Genomic DNA, 23,555 nt, shown 5'->3' with positions numbered 1-23,555 from the left:
TCCCTAGCAAATGATCTCAATACCTTCTATGCAAGGTTTTAGGCTGGGAATAACAGCACCAGCCTACAATCCACTGCAATGGAGGGGGGGGACACTGCTGATGGAGACTCAGCGTTCAGGTTAACAGAACATGAGGTGAGGAGGACCTTCAAGAAAGTGAATATCAGGAAGGCAGCAGGACCGGACGGTATCCCCGGCCGCGTCCTAAAAGTCTGTGCCGACCAACTAGCCCCGGTATTCACTGACATATTTAACCTGTCCTTGGAACAGGCTGTCATCCCCACCTGTCTGAAGAAGTCCACTATTATCCCTGTACCCAAAAAATCCAAGCATGCTTGCCTCAATGACTACCGCCCTGTAGCTCTCACCTCCATAGCCATGAAGTGCTTTGAGAAGCTAGTGAAGGGCTACATCTGCTCCTCCCTCCCCATCAACCTGGACCCCCTGCAATTTGCATACCGCCCCAACAGGTCCACGGAGGACGCCATAGCCCATGTGCTGCACACAGCAGCATCACACCTGGACAAGAGGCAGGGGAACTATGTGAGAATGCTGTTCATCGACTACAGCTCAGCATTCAATACCATAGTCCCCTCCAAACTCATAGCCACGCTCAGGGACCTGGGCTTGAACTATGACCTCTGCCTGTGGGTCTTGGACTTCCTGACGGGCAGACCCCAGGTGGTGAGAGCAGGCAACTGCACCTCCTCATCCATCACTCTCAACATAGGGGCCCCCCAGGGCTGTGTTCTGAGTCCCCTCCTCTACTCCCTGTACACACATGACTGTGTGGCACAGCGGAACAACAACACAATCATCAAATTTGCTGACGACACAGTAGTGGTGGGCCTGATCTCTGCAAACGACGAGAGGGCCTACCTGGAGGAGGTCAAGGTTCTAGCGGGATGGTGTCAAGAGAACAGCCTCTCCCTGAACGTCAGCAAAACAAAGGAGATGATTGTGGACTTTAGGAGGTCGGGGGTCAGGGACTACAGCCCCCATAGCATCGACGGGGCACCGGTTGAGAGAGTGAACAATTTTAAGTACCTCGGAGTCCACATATCCGAGGACTTGACATGGACCTCACACATTGACAGTGTTGTGAAGAAGGCACGGCAACGCATCTACTTCCTCAGACGCCTAAGGAAGTTCCAAGTCAGTCAGAAGATCCTTAAGAACTTCTACTCATGCACAATAGAGAGCATACTGACTGGCAATATCACCTCCTGGTTTGGGAATAGCACCGCACAAGACCGTAGCAGACTACAGAGTGTGGCCCGCTCAGCCGAACGCACAATTGGAGGGGGGCTTCCCACTCTCCAGGGCATTTACAACAAGCGGTGCATGGGCAAGGCTAAGATAATTATCAAAGACTCGAGCCACCCAAACAACTGCCTCTTTGAACTGCTGCAGTCAGGCAAGCGATACAGGAGTCTCATGGCAAGCACAGAAAGACTCAGAAGAAGCTTCTATCCCCAGGCCATCAGGATGCTCAACGAACAATAACACTATGTCACAACCATCAAATGCACTCACAGCACACACATCCACACGCACACACTCACTTTAAACATACAACTCACTGCAGCACCCACTTTAACCACTTTAGTACACCTACTGTAAGCACACTTTATATTTATCGGTAAAGAATCTGCACTACAACCCATACCTCATTACACCTTATTGTAAATTATATTGTACCTAAATTGTACCTCATCCCACTTCTGCTTTGCACTGTATAGTATATTGTATGGTAACTCAGTTACTTCTACTCTACATAGAGCATTGTATGTATATACTGACATTTTTTGTCTACGTACTTGACTTCTATTTTATACTTGCTATACTTATTTTATTATCTATTTTTGCCTAGCACAGTCTCTGGAGCGAAACAGAAAGAAGCATTTTGTATAAAAGTATTCTGTACTTCTGTATGACAACTAATAAAGAAACTTGAACTTGAACACACGAACACACACACACACACATGCAGATACTTCCTTCCGTGCATGCATACGGATGAACAAGCTAGCACACAGATCAATACACACAAGTGCATATACCCAACTACACACACAACACACACCACATGCACAAGTACACACATGTACATGTACACACTTAAACATCACACATATATGCCTGTCCTCTCACACAAACACACACACAAATACACATACAGTATGCACATGCACACTAACTACATACAAACACACAAGCGTGTACACTCACCCACTCACATTCCTGGTCTCTCACACACACACACATCCACGCACGCACGCACGCACACACACACACACACACACACACACACACACACACACACACACACACACACACACACACACACACACACACACACACACACACACACACACACACACACACACACACACACACACACACACACACACACACACACACACACACACACACACACACACACACACACACACACACACACACACATTCTTATTCCTCCATTCAACCATTTAACCTTTATTGAAATATTGGGAAATCATTGAGGGTGGCCCTCATTTACAATGTTGCCAAGCTTACAAAAACTGATTAAAAAACAAGCAGAACCATCTCTAGACAGAAAGAACAGTGTGAATAATTAATAAAACATAATCAGTTAAAACATAATCGGTTAAAAGTAATCAGTTAAAACAGGGGAAATCACCTAAAATACAAGATAGATGCTTCAGACTGACAGTGGTTAGTGATCCAACTAGGTTGAAAGAGTATACATCTTTATAGTGTGTTGAAGGATGTTCTATGAGTCAGGAGCATCAACAAGCTCAGAACAAGCTCAAGGAACCTTAAGCACAAGCCAGTTATTTGAGTGAGTCAGATAGGGTCCAAGGTTTTAACACACACACGTATGCACGAAAGGTTGACAAAGAAGACCTTTGTCCCGACTCTAGTGTCAGAATGTTTTGAAGTGGACGGCCATTTTGGATAATCACGCTGTATTTCTACCGGTACACACATTACAAAAACCTTTCTACAAAACAACTTTTCTGGGGGATTTTTATAAACTTTGGACTGTATGACTATAAGACTTCAGGCTATGGAACCGTTGTGTTTTCCAGCTTCTATCTCTCATCTGGAACCCAAAAACAGGAATCTAGCGACAAGTCAACACAAAAGTAAGAAAATATATTTTATTTCAGTGTGTTCAAACCTCTGTTTCTCTAATACATTTTTCTCTCTTTATTGAATTAGCAACTTCAGAATGTTACCTTTCAAAAGAGACCAGACTCAAGCATGTGCTATAAGTATAAAGCTAAGCTTTGCAAAACATTTATGCAAATCGCTTTAGTTTTCTGCAAAATGGGGGGTAAGCTTAAGAGGTTAAAGCAATGACACACTGAAACTTGAAGGCTTAAGATAATATTTAGAAGTGTCTGGAGTACAAACACTAAAAGCTGTCTTTCCAAGTTCTATTTTAGTCGTTTTTTTTAAGTGTGATGTAGCCTAGCTCTTTTATTTGGAGATGTTCTGCTATTGCCTGTCAGATATTTGAATAACTTTTCTTTGGTTCAGCCTCTTCTTCAAATGTTCTTTTTCCTCCTCGTGTACAGAAACCTGAATATCTTGACACCTGTTTTGGTGGATAGAGAGAGATAGACTGACAGATACAGAGAGAGAGAGAGAGAGAGATAGAGAGAGATAGAGAGAAAGAGAGAGGGGGTGGAGAGAGGGAGGGAGGGAGAGAGAGAGGGAGAGAGAGAGGAAGGGAGATAAGGTGGGAGGGAGAGAGGGTTGGAGGGATGGTAGAGTGAGCCGTGAAGATGACATTACCTCAATTAACCTCAACTGGTCCACTGAGGCTCTTAACACATTTAGAGAACACACACACACACACAAATGGACAGGTAAGCACAAAAACAAATACAAAGATGCATACACACAAACTCAAGCACCTCCTAAATACAAGTACACACACACACACACACACACACACACACACACACACACACACACACACACACACACACACACACACAGTTCAGTTTTATTAACCCCATTAGCAAACTTGCTAAACAGTTGTGTGTTTAAAGTTTAACCCAATGCAATTTGGATTCAGGGCTAACCATTCAACAGAAACAGCAACATGCTTCTTCTTAGAGAGAGTCAAGGCTTCAATGGACAGGGGTGGGGTTGTGGGGGCTGTGTTCCTTGATCTAAGGAAAGCTTTCGACACTGTTAAAAACTCCAAAAGCTGGTAAATTTCAACTTATCCATAGAGTTCCTCAACCTCTTCAAATCATACCTTTCATTCCGTTCCCAACTTGTCAAAATTGAAAATCATAAATCTACTGCCATCTGTCTGTCAACTGGTGTCCCGCAGGGCTATGTCTTGGGTCCAATCCTGTTCAGCATGTAGATTAACGATTTGCCTTCTGTGTGTGGCCAATGTGATGTACTGATGTATGCTGATGATACAGTGATCTTTACACACGGTAAAACCACAGAAGAGGTTGCAACAAAATTGTCTAATGTCATAATAATAATAATAATGCATTCTATTTATAAGGCACCTTTCAAGGCACTCAAGGTCGCCGTACAACAATTTAAAAACAGTTAAATTCACAATCACAATCCATTAAAATATTAAAAATAAAAGTTATAAAATCAGACAAAATAAAATCAGACTGCCTGCCTAAACAGGTGGGTTTTGAGGTGGGTTTTAAATGGAATGATGGAGATGTGATGGAGATGTGTCTCCCTATGACTTGCTGTCCTGGAGTGTTGACCGGAGTGTTGGACGTCCCGTGACGAAGGCCGGGAGATTGTGACCCCCTCTGCGTGCCCCCCTGTCTCCGGAGGTCTCGTAGTGGTGACCGGAGTGCCGGATGTCCCGCGATGATGTCGGGGAGTTCGCGACCCTCTCTGCGCTACCCCCTATCTCCCTGTCTCCGGCTGTCCCTGAGCAACGACCGGAGTGTTGAATGTCCCGTGACTAAGACGGGGAGGACGTGACCCTCTTTGCGCCGCCCCTGTGCCTCAAATAGATCCGCTATCAACTCTATCTTTAATCTTTCAAAATGTTCAGTTGCTATCGCTATTAGCTCTATCTTTAATCTTTCAAAATGTACAGTTGCTATTGCATGCACTCATCTGTGTTTCACCACACACATGAGTGCATGCTTACCAACTGTCCGTCTGCAACACTACTATCACCAACATCTAAGAAGGGAGATCCCCCCTTGAATGGCCCTTCTAAGGTTTCTCTCCTCCACACTGCCTGTGGAGCTTTTTTCCCTATTGTTAGGTTTTAGTGAGTTTTTCCTTACCTTCGCGTGGGGTATGTCTGGGAGTGCTTGCATTCTTTCATTTATTTGCATTCATCTAAAAATGTTTGGACCTTATGGTGTTCTTGTTCTGTTCTTGACTTATTGTTATGTTTTCTTCTTGACTTGTTTAAAGAAGACGTGTACGGCCCATGGGGACATTAACGTGTGTTGTCGGGCCCTATAAATAAATTTGATTTGATTTGATTTAGATGGTGAATGTCACATCCTGGCTTAAGAACAGCTGTTTACAATTGAATGTCTCTAAGACTGTCTGTATGTTCTTCTCCAAGGGCCACAGAGAAGTTGCAGAGCAGGATATCTTCATCTCCGGTCAGAAATTACAGGTAGTATCAGAATACAAGTACTTAGGAGTACACATAGACCCAAACCTTAGCTTCAAAAATCACATAAAAAAAGTCTGCAATAAGGTAAAGTTCAGCCTATCAAACTTCAGGTACATAAGAAACTTCCTTTCAACCGAGGCAGCAAAGCTATATTTTCATTCAATGGTTCTTTCCCACATCACATACTGTTTGATAACCTGGTCCAATTCACATTCCACCATTCTGAAACCACTTCAATCACTATACAAACAAGCAATACAAATTCTAGACAAGAAACCATTCAGGTACCATCACTGTCACATTCTAAAAAATATATAATCTACTCAGTTGGGAAAACCTGACTCTTTATCAAAACATGTCTAGTTTTTAAAATAAAGTGTGGATTGGCTCCTCCTCCTTTGTCCGGTTTCATCAACCTCAAGTCTGCCTCAATCAGGAACACTAGAGGTGCGAAAAGGGGGACTGTACACGTCTTTTCATATAGAGCATCCCACCAATGGAACTCAATACCTCAAACAATTAGAGTGTCCACATCATATCATTCATTCAAGTGCAGGGTTAGGGAATGGCTCATTGAAAACCAGCATTGTCAACACTGAGGTGTCTGTGTGTGTATATGTGTCTGTGTGGATATGGTGCGTTTGTCTATGTCTGGGTCTTTTAATATGTCATGATGTGCTCTGTCCTTGTGTCCATGACTGTATTGTGACCTGTATCCCTATCATATGTCTATGTGCTTTTGTTGTGTTTTTATTCTAATGTTATTTATCTTGATTTTATTCTGTTTTTATTGCTAACCCTTTTTCACACAGGATTTTAGCCTGTACCTTCTGGCAGGGGGACTACCAATGGAAATTAGCCTTTTGGCTAAAATTGGGTGCATTTACATTTGTAAAATGTTTTATTAATGTACTGTACGCTGTCCCCCTTGATCAAATAAAGTAAACCTAAGATGTGGGCTAGTTGATCAAACACAAACACACACAGCACTATCAGGAGAGTGATAGAGAGAGAGAGAGAGGAGAGAGAGAGAGAGAGAGAGAGAGAGAGAGAGAGAGAGAGAGAGAGAGAGAGAGAGAGAGAGAGAGAGAGAGAGAGAGAGAGAGTTTGTGTGTGTGTGTGTGTGTGTGTGTGTGTGTGTGTGTGCATGTGTGTGTGTGTTTGAGGCACCGTGTATGTTGATCTCTAATGCATCCATATTCATGTGCGTGGCATTACTTAAAGGGATATTTCACTTTTGTTTTGTCAAAATTAGATCCGGAATCATATAAATTATGGTTATATTCACATACATTCTGAAAGAGTTTGATTTGTATATGGCAAATATGCTATTTGGAACCTTTTTTTACCATCTAACCCCCTCCTTCTCTACAGATGAGAAGCTGACGTCACCTCTGCAACCTCCCCTCTCTCTCTCTCTCTCTCTCTCTCACCTCTCTCTCACCTATCTCTCACCTCTCTCTATCATCTCTCGCTCACCTCTATCTCTCACTTCCCTCTCCCACCTCTATCTCCCACCTATCTATCACCTCTCTCTCACCTCTCTCTCACACCTCTCTCTCTCACCTATCTATCTCACCTCTCTCTCACATCTCTCTCACCTCTCTCTCACCTCTCTCTCACTCACATCTCTCTCTCTCTCTCTCTCTCTCTCTCTCTCTCTCTCTCTCTCTCTCTCTCTCTCTCTATCTCTCTCTCTCCATCTCTCTCTCTCTCACCTCTCTATCTCACCTCTCTTTCACCTATCTCTCTCTTTCTCTCTTTCTCCCTCTCTCTCTCTCTCACCTCTCTCTCTCACCACCCTCTCTCACCTCCCTCTCTCACCCCTCTCCCTCACCTCTCCCTTAACCTCCCTCACTTTCCCATATCCCTCCATGTCTCTCACTGCTAACTAAAGAGGGGATTTTAAACCTTGAGGCGAGACTTCAGGCAGACTTCAAATCATCCTCCTCTACACAGTGTTGTAGTAGACAATAGAGGTTGAATACTTTCTTGTGATGTATCTCATTCACACTCCAAATCATTTAAAAACAGAGTTATGGTTCAAATAAAGACACACTTTTCTGACATCATAACAATATTCACAGATATGTATTCATCTAATCGCTAGAGGCAAAGAGGTAATTTAGTCATTAATGTAAATTTGCAATTTAGAAAAGCAATTTTACTGACTATTAGTCAACAAGTATTTATTTAGGTATGCTGGTATATGCTGTTATTAGTGCGGATACTGAATCATGAGATGCCAAATCCCATTGAATTGTTGGGATTTCGTGGTCTGAGTGAATTCCGTTTCCATGCTAATAAGGTACTAGCAATAATATTGCTATTTTGTTTCAGTGTATAGAGGGTACTGACGTCCCGTTCACCTTAATGTTACAACTGTGTTAGAAAACAACCATGGCAAGAACCAAAACCATCAAACCAACAGGCATAATACAGAATATAGTTTTCTTGTTTTACTCTTTAAATATATGGAAGTGAATCACTGTGAGTCATCTGCTCACTGAAATGTGCTCATAGCGATCTAAGGGAAATTGATAATCAACATAACTGTAATATTAGCTAGTATCCAGATTATTAATGTGCAAGGAATAGACACAGGAGGAGACAAGGAGGCCTTTTCTATCTCTGTCATCACTCACTCAATGGAAGGAGAGTGGGAGAGAGAGAGAAGATGATGTGTGTGAAGCCCACAGCAGTCCTAGCAGCGCTACAGTGGCCTATATGCGGCCAGACCCTCAGTGTCACACAGACACACATGCACACACACACACGCACACACGCACGCACACACACGCATGCACACACACCTCTTCCCCTGAAGCCCAACCCGACCGCGGTAATTAAATATGATTCACTGCCCAGAGAGAGAGAGAGAGAGAGAGAGAGAGAGAGAGAGAGAGAGAGAGAGAGAGAGAGAGAAATATATATATAGAGAGAGAGAGAGAGAGAGAGAGAGAGAGAGAGAGAGAGAGAGAGAGAGAGAGAGAGAGAGAGAGAGAGAGAGAGAGAGAGAGAGAGAGAGAGAGAGAGAAATGGGGTGCAGACAGGCGAGCGAGATGAGAGAGAGCGAGATGGACAGAGAGAGGGAAGGGGAGTGACATAGAGATGGAGAGACAGGCAGACAGAGAGAGCAATAGTGATAGAAGGAAACAGAGAGAGACCTATAATCACCTAAAAGAAAGCGACCCAGACACACTCCATAATTAGTGTGAGAAGAGCATTTATGCAGGTGAACACCAGGAAGGCTGCTGGCCCAGATGGTATAACAGGACGCATACTTAAGTCCTGTGCCAACCAGCTTGCCCCGGTGTTCACCGCCATATTTAATCAATCCCTGGCGGAGTCAGTGGTCCCTGCCTGCTTCAAGATGTCTACCATCATCCCTGTACCGAAGAAACCCTCCCCAACATGTCCAAATGACTACAGACCGGTGGCACTCACCTCTGTGGTCATGAAATGTTTCGAGAGGCTGGTCAAGGACCACATTTGTGCCTCCCTCCCCAGTGATATGGACCCTATGCAATTTGCATACAGGACAAACAGGTCCACTGACGACGCGGTCTCCCAGGTACTGCACAGCACTCTCTCCCACCTTGACCGTCAGAAGGGGGGCTATGTGAGACTGTTGTTCATTGACTACAGCTCAGCGTTCAACACCATAGTCCCCACCAGACTGGTGGACAAGCTGATCGAGCTAGGTCTGAGCTCCGCCCTGAGCGCCTGGGTACTGGACTTTCTGAGTGAAAGACCCCAGGCGGTCAGGGTGGGGGGTCAGACCTCCAACACCATCACCCTGAGCATCGGGTCCCCCCAGGGCTGTGTTCTAAGCCCCCTGCTGTACTCACTCTACACACACGATTGTGTGGCCAAGTTCAGCTCCAACTCCATAGTGAAGTTCGCAGACGACACTGTGATGGTGGGGCTGATCTTGGACAACGACGAGAAGGCCTACCGGGAGGAGGTTGAGGTACTGGAACGCTGGTGCCAGGACAACAGCCTGCTCCTGAACATTGGTAAAACCAAGGAGCTGATCGTGGATTATAGGAGAGGACAGCAGGAGACACACACACACCACTGATGATTAACGGGGCTACCGTGGACAGGGTGAGCAGCTTTAAGTACCTGGGGGTCCACATCTCAGAGGATCTGACATGGTCAACACACATAGACACAGTAGTAAAGAAAGCGAAGCAGCGCCTCTACCACCTGAGACAGTTAAGGAAGTTCAGAGTATCGGGGAAGATACTCCAGTCCTTCTACTCAGGAGCTGTAGAGAGCATCTTGACCGGAAACATCACTGCCTGGTATGGAAACAGCACGGCACAGGACAAGAAGGCCCTACAGAGAGTGGTGCGCTCAGCCGAGCGTACCACGGGTATTGCGCTACCTCCCCTGCAGGTTCTATACAACAAGAGGTGCAAATCCAGAGCCTGCAGAATAATGAAAGACCCCCACCACCCCAATAACAGCCTGTTCCAGCTGCTGAGGTCAGGCAGACGCCTGCGAACCCCAGCTACTAGGACGGAGAGGCTTAGGCTCAGCTTCTTCCCCCAGGCCATCAGAGCCTTGAACAATGAACATTGAGTGCCACAGAAACTGAACTATCCACACACAAGCACACACACGACACGCACGCTGTGCACGCTCACACACTAGCAGCCACTTTAACACGAGCGGGCACACACTCATGCCGCACACACGCACACTTATGGCCAAGAGGAAAGGCCACTTTAAATTAGTATAACAACAGGAACAGTGTATTGCACTACTAAAGCTACCTAGCATGTCCTATATGCTCTGTAAATACTATGTACAGATACCGAGATGTCACACCATGTTACCTGTCACCTGTTTATTGCACAATGTTTTTTTTTTTATTGGATTCTATTATATGTTGTACCACTGTATTTTTATTGGATTCTATTATATGTTGTACCACTGTATTGCACATCGTCGCGGGCAAGACCACCCGAATTTCATTGTATACTTGTATGCCGTGACAATTAAAACTCTTGACTTGACTTGACTTGAAGCCCTCACCTACAGAGAGACCCTTGAGAGATGCACACTCAGCCAGATGGTTCTGGGACTCTGCTCACAAACACAAGCAGAGCCACCAGACAGAAACCACACAGGACTAAACAAAATGATAAGAAAACAAAAAGAAAACTATATGACACATTGGAAAGAATCAACCCAACCAGAGCAAATTAAATGCTATTTGGCCCTAAACAGAGAGTACACAGTGGCAGAATACCTGAGCACTGTGACTGACCCAAAACTAAGAAGATCCTTGACTAGGTACAGACTCAGCGAGCACAGCCTAGCCATCGAGAAAGGCCCCCATAGGCAGACCTGGCTCCCAAGAGAAGACAGCCTGTGCACCCACTGCACACAAGAGGTGGAAACCAAGCTACACTTCTTAACACTTTCGCGGCCAAACATGTATATACGTTATTGGGCGCCAGCGGTTAACACATTCGGGGCCATTGGAATTGCCCAGATAGCTATAGCTACGCCAGCTTTCCATTACACACTTTCACTGTGCGTCACGTTGTTTGTAGAGCTAAATCTATATTTTATATTATAGCTATGGATACAATATCATGGTCATTTGACAGTAAGAACCTTCCATTCAAGATGCAAAAAAGAAAAGAAAAAATTCCATCCATACGTTCCCGTTTTATACCGTGATGAATATGAGTGTTATTTCGGAATTATCTGGGCTAATTCCTGTGAGGCTATGTGTTGTGAAGGGCCAGATTAAACTGAATATATATATGTATCGTTTGATATACTTTGTATATTATTTATATATATACACGGAATATCCCTTTACCTGCGTACAGACCAGAGTAATATTCGCTCTCCTATTGGACAGCGCCCCAGGCGCCTACGCGCAAGCCCCCAACGGCAAGTTCAAAGACAACTCCAGGCATGTCAGAACATGCCCAGAGTCTGCGTAGTAATACGAGACAAGGACTGAGGTTGGGACTAGATATTCACTTAAGTATAAATACGGCGCAGGTGTAAACAGCAGTAGTTCATGTAATTCAGTTCAGTACCTTACCACCTTCACCACGAGTCAACGTGCAGTGAAGTGAGCAACCTTGCATCTAAATAGAGCATTGAGAACCGCGTGCGAATAGAATGTTAAAGTGTCAGAGTTTAATTCAGTAACGTTGAGTTCGACTTAATCTAATGTGAAGTAATAGTCGATCATTTATTGTATATTGTGCGGCCACAGTTCTTCCGTGTGTAGCATTACCCATCGGTTCGTCGTGTCTTTAGCTAGTGCACTTATCCAAGCTGTGTGGCCTAAATACGTCGCCCACACCCGAGGAGTCCTAGGCGAGAACCGTTGGACATGTACACAGGAGAATTGGCACCGGCGATTGCAGAACCATTCCTGGTTGGATTATATTGCTTTGGGACCGTGACTACCGGAGAAGAGCACTGTTGATTTCCACTATCATTTGGGATTTAACCTTGTGAGGATTACCACTCGGGCCTGCCTCTTGGAAGGGGCTGGCTAGCTGTCGTCAATGCTGTCGAGCATCTTGGATTACAACTATTGCTTTTGTCTGCGGATCAAGGGAGTACAAGCACCGACTCCTGTACCTGGAGCCTCTTTATTCCTCGTTGACTCAGACGGAGTACCCGAACATTCCTCTACCCCCCCAGGCTTTACATCCGGAGGGAACCCATTGTCTCCAGTTGGTACCGGTGTTGCCCTATATAATTGCTACTATACAACAGGTGGCGTCAGCTTAGACCCATCATAGTATTCCTACTATTCTTAGTGACTTATGCTCTTGACTGACTTTACGTATATTCTTCGCCATACAAGCGCAACCCTAATTCTCATTCTGTAACCTAACGTTGCCTAATAATAATAAATTACCCTCCAATAGTATTTCTGTGTCAATGCCGTGTTCTTGTGAGTGTTCACCATCAATATTTGATGTACTGTTTGGCCAGTAATTAAAGTACATAACTAGCAGTGGTTTAATATATCACAATCTTTAATACAGTCAGGGTTTTGTAACCCCTCAGTTACAATTGGTCCTTCGAGCTGGATGGTATCAGTGTAATATTTAATATAATATTAATATTAACCATGGCCAGCGGTGAACACTCCCCAAGCGGCTCCCCAAAGCTAGAATGCCCGCAGCGCAAACGTCAGCCACCTCCATATCTAGAGGAATTCGCTTTCGTTCTACCCCCTAGCTTATCTAAACAGACGTTAAATACGGATAAAGCGGATAGTCAAAGCATGTCAAATCCTATCGACTTGGCGACCCTTTGGGTTGACCATAGGGTTGAAAGTGCTTTTGGGTCTGAACACTTTAACACTGGGATCTGGTAAGACATTGGATTCAGAATTAGCAAAAAAAAAGCTTTCAGTTTAACATTTCTGAAAAAACTGAACATTTCTTTTTTTATAGTAAACGAATCAATTAATGGTGTTGGAACAAATGACAGTCCCTTGGTCAATACCTGTTTCTCAGTGTCAGTGAGAACGTGAGAAGAGAGGTTTTCTATCTAAACTAGATTTAGTCAGAAATATTGGTGACAGTGATATCCTTGTAACCCTAGACGTTACTTCGCTATATTCCAACATTAACCACAACCTTGGTCTAGAAGCTTTGAACCATTTCCTAAGGAAACACCCAGACCAAACGCCCCCACATGAATTTATCATGGAACTGATGAAATTTAGATTGAATAGAAATGTATTTATGTTTGAAAATACCTATTACCAACAGGAATATGGGTCTGCTATGGGATCCCCATCCGCATGCGCCTATGCGTGTTTATTTATGGGGAGTTCGAGGAGGACTTCATTTACAACAATGTGTTATATGGACCCCATATCAAATACTTTGTTCGATTTATCGATGATGTTTTCATGGTCTGGTCAGGAAACGAAATAGAGCTGTCATCCTTTTTGTCATATTTGAACTCTTGTGTCGAATCCATCACTTTTAGTATGGAAAAGAGCCGAGAATCCATTCACTTCTTAGATGTTAAACTAACTAAAATTAATAACCTAATTGCCACAACTATCTACAGAAAACCAACGGATAAAAACAATCTCCTACAGTTTTCTAGTCACCACCCAGTGCCTTTAAAAAAAAGCATGCCTGTAAGTCAACTATACAGACTCAAACGTATCTGTAGCTCTCAAGAGGAGTTTCACTCCGAAAGTGAGAATATGTTGGGACGATTTGATGAAAAGGGCTACCCAAAGCAGTGTCTTAACTCTGCCATGGCCACAGTAAACCAAATCGAAAGAAAAGAACTATTCCGAAAGAAAGAAAGAAACAGAACACCAGGCACCATTAATTATGTCCTTACTTATGATCCATTTAGTTACGTTATCAAGTCCACAGTCATGAAACACTGGCACATTCTATCATCGGATAGAACGTTAAATGATCGCTTCCAACACCCTCCACGTTTTACACATAAAAGAGCTACAAACCTGAAGGACCGCCTTGTCAGAGCGGACTCGTATTCAAAGCCAGAACCTTTTATTCATGGAAGCTTCCCATGTAGATCATGCACATCTTGCAGCCACATGATAAAAACAAACACATTTCACGACTCCCACACCGGGAAGAATTACAAGATCAGATCGCTAATAACATGCAATTCCACACACATAATTTATCTATTATTCTGCCTATGTAAAAAATATTATATTGGACAGACATCCCGCAAATTAAAAATCAGATTGAACGAACACAGAAGCAATATAAAGCGGACTGACATTAATTCCCCTGTGGCACGACATTTTAACGAAATGGATCATAAAATTAATGACCTCAAGTGCATAGGTCTAGAGATGGTTTTTCTTAATAGAAGAGGTGGCAACCATGAACTGCTTTTGCAACGAGAATGTGTATGGATTCATCAGCTCAAATCTATGTATCCAGTTGGGATGAATGAAGAGTTCAATTTGACTCCATTCCTCTAGCTATCATAAGTTATCTACTGTATAAACAAAAAACTAGTACACTGATTAACACTTTAACTGCCGGGAAACGCTTTACAGCGTCATTCCCGGCCATGCTCAAGTTGCCGAAGGACGCTTTACAGCCTCTTTAATATCAATATTTCAAAAATCTGTGATCGGATTCATATTTCCCCTCCGCTGGCCTGAGATCCACCAGGAGGACCCACTGAGCTCTCTGGCGGTTCAGGAGCGCCATCTGGTGGCCGATCGGCGCAATCGCCAAACAGGAAGTGCTGTGGAGGTTGTGCTGGTCGGCCATATTACTTCCGGGCACTCGGTTTGGCTGCCGGCACTCTGGCTCGGCACAATATATAGCGATCCATTGCCAATAACTCTATAAACAACATGATTTGGACATATATAGTATTATACAAGCTGGAAATGGTTCATCAGGATAAACATCCCATAATCGAAAACGGTCTACACCACGCTGATCGTCCAACGGCGCGAGGAATATCCGGTAAGATTCAGCGTTATTGTTGAACGTGTTCCATATAAACTGTTATGATGAACATATGACCCACACTAGATGAATGATATAACGCTGCCCGCGGAATTATAAACGATCCCCCGCCCATCCGGTCATCATCAGATCATACGTAGATCATTCTAGAAGTACGTCCAATTGAAATTTTTTATATCGCCCCGATTGCCATCAAACTGTATTTCATCATCAATATAATGCAATTGGGGCTATAGATCACGTTCTGGAGAAAGCTGCAGAAAGAGATGAAAACATACTTATACATTAGACCATACTTTACTATGAATATGTGAATGAAAAAGTTTAAGGTTGCTACACAATGAACAATACATATAGGACTTTGAATGGGCCCTAATAATGGCAATGTAGCAATAGAATTTAAAATGTTATAGCCATGCAAAGAAGGGGTACTTCTCCATAGACAAATAGAGCCGGCAACCTATGGTATATAATGAATTTAACCCATGGCACCCAAAGTCTTAATGAACGGTCTTACAACCTGATACCCCCAATGTACTGTTTTGTTCCATACAGAGTTGTAAATTAAATTATATATTGTATTGACATCGGCTCAAATCGATGTATTCCATCTGGGATGAATGAAGAGTCCAATTTTGGCTCCATTCCTGTAGATGCTATCCTAAGTTATCTACTATATGAGCTCCATTTATGTAGGTACTATCCAAATTTATCTACTGTATGAGAGAAAAACTAGTACACTGTTTAATGAACGGTTTAACAACCTGATGCACCCCAATGTACTGTCTTTTTATTCCATACAGGTCTGTAAATATTGTAATATGTATCAATTTGGTGTTTTCATATATTACCATCATACACATTTATGTGATATTGTGATATTGTGATATCTACTTGTCAATCTAGCCCTGCTACCAATCATGACGTCAACCTAGCCTGTTAACTGTTAACTGATTGCTGATTGTTCCCACCTGGTGTCAAGTACAGCCTACTTAAGTTATGTTTGTCACAGTTGTCATTTGCACACTGATGAAGGCCGGATGGCTGAAAACGTTTTGTGTCCTTTGAAAATAAAAACAACGATATTCCGAGTGCGGTCCCTACCTCCCTTTTTTTGCAGATTAGACACATAGCATAATTTAAAACATAGATTAGGCGATATTAACGTTACATGGGCCGTGGACCGTGGCATCAACGGGGTAAAAAGGAAAACACGGCCTGGCACTGAAAGTGTTAAGGTAGATTTACACACTAAAAATGGATGGGTCAATTCTATAACCCAATTTCTGGGTTACTTGTGTTGGGTAAAATTTCTGGGTTAATTCTGAGCATAACCATTATTTGGGTTATTGAGATTTTATTTTGACCAAATTTTTACCCAATTTGTGAGTTATAATAATTATGGGTAAATTTTCTGAGACATAACCCGTGTGTTGGGTCAGAGAGCTGGGTGTGATTGAGTGAATACTTTATAATTACAGTTGGCAAAAAAGCACAGAGGTACAGTTTCATACAAAAGTATGCTAGAAGGATAAACTTTTTACAATTTAAGACAACTTGTTTTCAACTCTCCATAGTAATGTCATTCCATCGCCACAAAAGATGAATGCTAGCATTATCGATCTCTCCCATTACACATTAGACTAAATGGCTATGCAAACAAGCACTTGTTTTGAACTCTCCATAGTAATGTCTTTCCATCGACAGCAGAAATACCTGTTTCCGCCGGGATCTGCAAAGCTACACCCCTCCCCCACTGGGAACTAGCGTACGCGCCTTTTGTCTACTCCAGTCAGTCAGATGGTCATGGTCAACAAACCCTCTTCACGGAATAGATAGCTAACTGACTCAAGGTAAGATCTCGTTTCGTTAGCACAGTATTTATATCTCAACCCATCCATTGTGCCTATAGCGTCGTGTTAACCATGCACTGTGAACGTTGTGGAACTAAATTAGCTAGCTCTTCACAGCTAGTCTGTAGCTACGTACAGGTAGTCATCAGCTAGTGGCTAGCTGGGACTTGTTACCTAGCTAGCTAGCTAGCTAGCCACCGCAAGGTGCAACTTAGCTACTCATTTCTATAATCGGTTAATCTCTAACCTTGTATAAATCGTTACCGTTCAAGCATGCTACCGAAAGTGACCAAGTCTATGAGTCCATGGCTATGTTAGCTAGCAAGCTAGACTAATGTTAGTTAGGCACTAGCTACATGCTACTGTAGCTACAACAAAGGTTCTGGCTAGTAGCTAGGCCTAGTTAGCCAGTACTAGTACTAACATTACTGTTATTGCAAAGTTTACCGTGTTTTGGGTTGTAATGATACCAGATTAACTGGAGACTATCTATAGCTGTGTAACGTTATATGATTGATATCTTTATTAACCATATGTGTGTAATAAAGCTGTTGTCCTCTCAATGCGGCGACATAGCTGGTTGGCTAGCTAGCTAACTACATACTGTGATTTAGCGCCATTTTGAGGTCGACCTTTTCCATCATCTCTCTAATGTCCCGCGATTCCGGCAAACATTTACAACATCCTATACTAAATTAAGCAGTAGACTGCGGAAGCCAGACATGTGGGGAGACTTTTTACACCTGAATTCAGTGCTAAATATTCTAGGCTGCTATGTCAGCTTGTACTTGGCCTATTGTTCACACGTGGCTGAGTACTTGGGCATGAGGCATTAATTAATTGCAGATGTGTTCATTTCCACATTGCTTTCTGTTTTGTTTCAGGCCAGTCTTGATGGACAGCTTTGTCACAGAAAAACTAATTGAGTGGCAGCTGCCAGAGCTCACAGACAGTTTAAAGGTGAGAATTCTTACTTTCTTGACCATGCAAATGTTTCCATGATTAAGCAGTATTGTTCAGTAGGGTTTCAACACACATGCATGCACACACACGTTATTATGTTCTTCATCTTGGTTCTCATCCTGTTCTTGTCCTGGTCTCTGGTCCTGCCAGCCTGGTCCTGTGTTGGAGTTTGCTGCCACTGGATGGCACTGAAATTACTGTAAAAGTCTTTCTTTGTTTTCTGTCTTTGTCTTTCAGATCAAGATATCGATGAGGAGGCACCACCAGTACCTCCCCTCACCAGAACCAGCAGTACCTCCCCTCACCAGAACCAGTACCTCCCCTCACCAGAACCAGCAGTACCTCCCCTCACCAGAACCAGCAGTACCTCCCCTCACCAGAACCAGTGCCTCCCCTCACCAGAACCACCAGTGCCTCCCCTCACCAGAACCAGCAGTACCGCTTTTGGAGTCCGCAAAAGAGGGGTGGAGTTCTAGAGGAAGCAAGGTAAGAAAAAAAAGCCATATAATGTGCAGCTCCTCCCCCTCAGGGAATGCTACACCCATTTGCAAGGGGGCAGAACAGGAAGCACAGCCCCCCTCATCCTTCGCATTGGCTTAGCGGGGCAGGCAAAGCAGCAAACGTAGGTTGCACCCACAGAGTTTGGTTGCACCACCACCAAGCCAAGGTCTGACAACCAAAGTCCCCCAGGCCCCCATAATAACCTCTATTTAAACTCGAAAGGCATTGAGGTTTCCCTCATTTATAAAGACGAGTTAAAACACTGTTTTGAGCACTCCAAAATGTCATTGCACGTTCCATTGGCATGAGAAAAAAATAACTTTATTTAATTTGGCTCCCTTGTATAGTTGGTATCAACCTGTTATCTTGCTTATGATTTGGTTTCAACCCAAGATTCACCTGTATTTAACATTCTTTCTTTGCTTATGTGCTTGTCTTAGGTTGGGACAAATATAGTGGAGTACCTCCAGCAGGCAAGACCCTCTCCCTCGGTTTTGGTGCTGGGAGAACCACAAACATGTTGTGCTCAGGCATTCGTGATCTATGCAGGTCAGGCACACCCTGAAAATACACTGCTCGTGGGCAGTTGATACGTGTTTTAAAGCATTTTATGTATTTGACATCAAGTACCCCAGGCAGTGTGCTCAGGCATGGGAGTTTCTCCAGCACGTTGTATATAATATTGAGGGACCAGAGTCCAAGCATGTAGCATTCTTAAGGACAGCCGTACGTAAAGCAAAACTTACAAATGAGGAGGAGGTGGAAGAGGTGAAGTAGCAGGAGGGAAGGTGGAGGAGAGGAGGAGGAGTATAAGGAGAGGAGGTGGCGTAGTGAGGAGGTGAAGTAGGAGGAGGGAAGGTGGGGGAAGAGATGGAGGAGGAGGGAGATGGGTAGACACTAGACCCTGCATAAGTCCCGTATTTATATATGTATATATGTGTTTTGATCAATCAATATCTGGGGGAGTGTTCTAACAGGGCAGTAAAGCAAAACATACTGATACTGTGGGTACAGTAGTGACGTTTTACCCAAGTTCTCAAGTATCGATTACGACCTCATTGGGGTTTAAAGGCAAACGTTACCTAGGGGGAAAATGTATATAATGCAATTCTTCTCAATTGTTAGTCAATTTGTTTTTGGAGAAGAATTGATAAAAGTTGTTTGAAAACAGGAAATCAGTTTATCGCAAGTAATTATCTAATGGATTGAAAAAAACCTCTAGTTAAATCCTCCAGTTAAACTGAATGCATTTCTCACTTAGACTCTGACATGATGTGTTTCATGGGCACTAGCTATAAGCACTTAGGGTGCTTTCACATATAGTTTTGGTGGACTCTGTGCGGTTCTGGTGGTGAAGTTGCAACATTGTTGCATTCATCATTTGGTTCGTCTGCATTCACACAGCAATTTGTCAGGCGCACCAAACTATCTGAACAATGTCACACGGTCGAAAAGGACGCTCGTCTATTGGACACAATGGAGAGTGGAAATCCCTCCCCTTCAGGAAGTGAAATGTGCGTCAACACAAACTGCGTGAAGCGTGATAGTAGCAGTAGCAGAGGCGTGGCATTGATCCATCGTTCGATTATAATTCCCATTACCGCCATCCTCTCGCTAAACAACTTGTACACCTCGTTGTTTTTGTGAGTGCCCACAAGCAGCTGTTTTATTTGGTCTTCTGCCCATATGTCGATTAGGGCTTTCACTTCGCCAAAGTCTGTCCACGAGACATGTTTACACAGTGTGCTTGTTTTGCAGTATATGCTTCGCGCCGCGGTAATAATAATAATCAGCTGTGTTTTTTTCTTCCTTCTACCCCAAGATGCACAGTTAGATATATAGATAGATATAGATAGATATAGATGCAGTGTGCTTGTTTTGCAGTGAATGCCACGCCGCGGTAATAATAATAATAATAAGCAGCTGTGTTTTTTTTCTTCCTTCTACCCCAAGATGCACAGTAGATAGATAGATAGATATAGATAGATAGATAGATAGATAGATAGATAGATAGATAGATAGATAGATAGATAGATAGATAGATAGATAGATAGATAGATAGATAGATAGATAGATAGATAGATAGATAGATAGATAGATAGATAGATAGATAGATAGATGCAGTGTGCTTGTTTTGCAGTGAATGCCGCACCGCGGTAATAATAATAATATACCCAAGATGCATAGTTTATCAGGTGACTTCCTACGTTTGGTCCGCGTTTGGTCCAATGAAGCGAACCGAGACCTATGTTTTTGGTCGGACCAGAGTTTGCGTGTTTGGTCCGCGGACCGAGTTCGACGCGCATTCACACAAACCCAAAAAAGCGGACTATCGAATTCTGGTCCAATAGTCCGGACCAAACAGCTCCTGTGTGAAAGCGACCTTAGACCAGGGGTGTCAAACTCATTTTCACAGAGGGCCACATCAGCATTATGGTTGCCCTCAAAGGGCCAAAGACCGTATAAATGTTAATGTAATGTAAAATAAATGTAGCTACTCATTTACATGTTGTTTCTGTATTTATTACTTATTCAAGTTACACATATTGCATTATGCATTTGCATAGATGTAAAAATATATGTTAGCTTATGTTATTTTAACAAATAATTTTAGTTTATCAGAACCCCATATGACTCCATCAATCAATGATCAAACCATTCAAGTAAATAACAAAGAAGAATATCATCAAATACAAGCTATGACATTAAGTTTGTTCAAAACCTTTTTGTCACAGTCAAGAGGGGCAAAACTAACAACTGTGAGCTGCAAAGAACACGTGGGACAGATGTAGTAGATGTTACAAAAACAAATGGCTGCACACAACCTCGCAGAGGCCATACATCCAACGAATGGAAGATAGTTTAATTAACTTTAATTAACAGATTGCAGAATGGGTACAGTACAGTACAGCTCAATACACACAATTGTTAAGGGGATGCAGACCAGAGAAATACTTTTGTCTTGTTTACATCAGGGTCCCCCATTTTCAATTCGTAATTGTTACGGACTCTGTCCTTATATCATTATGTATGTATCCTTGTAATATTATATTGTATTGTATAGGGAATAATATATATTATGTGTTATGTATGTAGGCAGGTTGTATTGTTGTTTTTTTGTCTCCCTCCTGTGTAACCTATCTTTCTCTCAGGGTCAATCAGCAGCAGCAGCAGCAGCAGCTGAGGCTCGTCAGACAATTAACCTCCACATCCCTTCATATATCTGTGTGTGCAGTGTTAGCTAGATCTCTGTCGGTGTCTGTGGGTAATTATATCTGGTGGTGTTGTGGTAGAGTTCTGCTTTTTGGTGTGAGCTAGTTAAAGCTCTGTTGAGCTCATGTTTGTTGGTGTGAGCTGGGCCCTGTTTCTTGTACGTGGTTCAACTAAGTCGATCAAGATGTCATTATCCAGCTTCAGTTAACCCGATGTTTGAAGCCGGGATTTTCCTGTTTCACGAAGGTGGATTCAGTCTCGTTAACTCAAGCCAGACTTGCGACTCAGGCTAAATGCGCACGGCCGTTTTAGGTGAAAAGCCAGCACGTATCGATGGCAGAGATCCTGATTCTCAACGGCATTGATTGATTAATTGATTTAAGACTTTATTGACAGATTGCAATACGGCTCAATCGCCTCGCCGACAAGTTAAATGCGTTATCTATAGGCTAATTCTAAGTCCCTCATTACCTCAATCAATCAGATTATATTTCTTTAAACTTGCCTGCTGGATTGAATAATCAAATGAGATCTTGCTAGCGAAAATAATTAGTTAAATTGTTATACAGAATTACGATACGGCTCTCTTACCCATTGATTGATGTATAGTCGATCTTTAACTTATCTCCAATGTGGTCTAACGGGTTGTTCTTTTGACTTTCACACAGACGACCGGGGTTCGAGACCCTAGTCGTCTCCTCCTTTTTGCAATATAGGAATCAATTTGGTGCACGTTGAGAGCTATATAAAGAATGACATCCTCAATGCATGTAGATTTATAATATTTTAACTTAAAACTATGCTACCTTTGCGTATAATCATTAATATTATATTCAAAAAAATCATATTGGAAACACCGGGTTTTGAACCCCGGTCGCTGGGTTGGCAGGCTTGAGCACTACCGCTGGGCCACTGTGCCAGATGGGATAAATTCATTGTTTATACATTAATGAACGAGAATATCCTTAGAATATCCTTTGTTTTGAATGAAGTTTATCTCTTTATCCTCATTCATTAATGTGACGTCAACGGCTCATTCAATTTCTCAAATCCGTCAAACAGCGCATCTCATCAGACATCTTAATCCCAGTTACAATTGAAATAACCACATAATGTGTACATCGCACGAGCGAGCGCCACGGTATATATAACGTGCATTGTTTAGGACAAAGTGAATTTAGTATCAGCATTTTGGGTCTATTTTACATTTCAAAAGCCCCCTCTGGAAGAATGGAGCACAAAAACGTAATTCAGAATGGTATAATGCAGATCGTAGACTGTGGGAATAGTTTCAGGAAACGGGCTGTCACTTCTTTGCGGGGGCGTGGCGATAGTTCAGGCTAACTTGAACTTGAACTCTGCTTTCGACCAGGCTCAAACTTTTGGATCTGTTGTCATGGTAATTTGGAAAATCCACGTACTGGGAACCGGAAAGTCCGGCTAACTCAGTTATCCAGTTAAAGTTATCCGGCTAACTCAGTTATCCAGGTACAAGGAACGGGGCCCAGGTTAAAGCTCTGTTGAGCCCATGTTTATTGGTGTGAGCTAGTTAAAGCTTGGTTGAGCTCAGTATTGTACCTTTTGTGATCCTGCCTGTTGTACATTTCTGTTTTACCCATAACCTGTTTTGTGTATTTGTTTATTCATTGTCACCCAGCTTATGGTGATTGTTTTTCTTGTTTGTTAATCTTTTGTTTCGCACACAGGAACATTGAGGACAGGAAGATACCCTGGGTCTACATTTTGCATCACGTAGGTGACCTACTGTTAAAGACACCAGCTTTAGAAATGAGCACCACCACCTGTACTTTGGGGTGTCCGCGCCTGTAAGGGGGGGTGGGCTTTTATTTCTTTTTGATATTTCATTTGGTGTTCACTGGTAAGTCC

General features: G+C 43.0%; 1 protein-coding gene across 1 annotated transcript in view; it reads right to left on the bottom strand.

Moving 5' to 3' along the window:
* Nucleotides 1–23,555, bottom strand: part of xkr4 (XK related 4) — a gene marked incomplete at both ends in the record, with an annotated part of 321,722 nt that overhangs the window by 17,333 nt on the left and 280,834 nt on the right. The window lies entirely within an intron of this gene.

Source organism: Notolepis coatsorum, assembly GCF_963971535.1.
Source record: "Notolepis coatsorum genome assembly, chromosome: 13".
In the NCBI taxonomy this organism is placed as follows: Eukaryota; Metazoa; Chordata; class Actinopteri; order Aulopiformes; family Paralepididae; genus Notolepis; species Notolepis coatsorum.
Note: the sequence above shows the minus strand (reverse complement) of the source record. Positions and strands in the feature narration are given on the sequence as shown.